The sequence below is a fragment of the Cynara cardunculus genome (assembly GCF_001531365.2).
Source record: "Cynara cardunculus var. scolymus isolate 2C chromosome LG 17, CcrdV1, whole genome shotgun sequence".
NCBI lineage: Eukaryota > Viridiplantae > Streptophyta > Magnoliopsida > Asterales > Asteraceae > Cynara > Cynara cardunculus.
In genome coordinates this window covers 9,758,919-9,759,380 of record NC_037544.1, presented here as the reverse complement: position 1 = coordinate 9,759,380, position 462 = coordinate 9,758,919, and positions in this window count along the sequence as shown.

The following is a 462-nucleotide window of genomic DNA, read 5'->3' as shown; positions in this document are numbered from 1 at the left end:
CGGTCAAGACTTGTCCGGTTTAAGAAATAAATCGCTCAATGAAAAAATAAATCGCTCAAGGTTAGGAATTAAACCGCTCAAAGATCAAACGATTTAAAGACTTGGAAAAATGAAATCATCAAACGATTTAAAGAATACGGACAAAAGAACTCATCGAATTAGTTATCCGCTCAATTCCTTGCAAAGTATATCTAATCTTATCCGGATAAGAGTTTATCATATAGCCTTTTGTCCGGATGTCTAAATCGGACAATAAATTGGTCAAGTGTTGTCCGGATTATCAATAAATCGGACAAGCATTGTCCGGATTAGACTTAAATCGGCCAAACACTTRTATTTCAAAACTCAATTATCTTTCAAAAATTATATAGTACTTAAAATACSTGTAAGAAAAATATAAGCTGTTAGTTCAAAACAGATAAAATTCACTCCCCCTCAAAATATGATCAGATAAAATAAAAA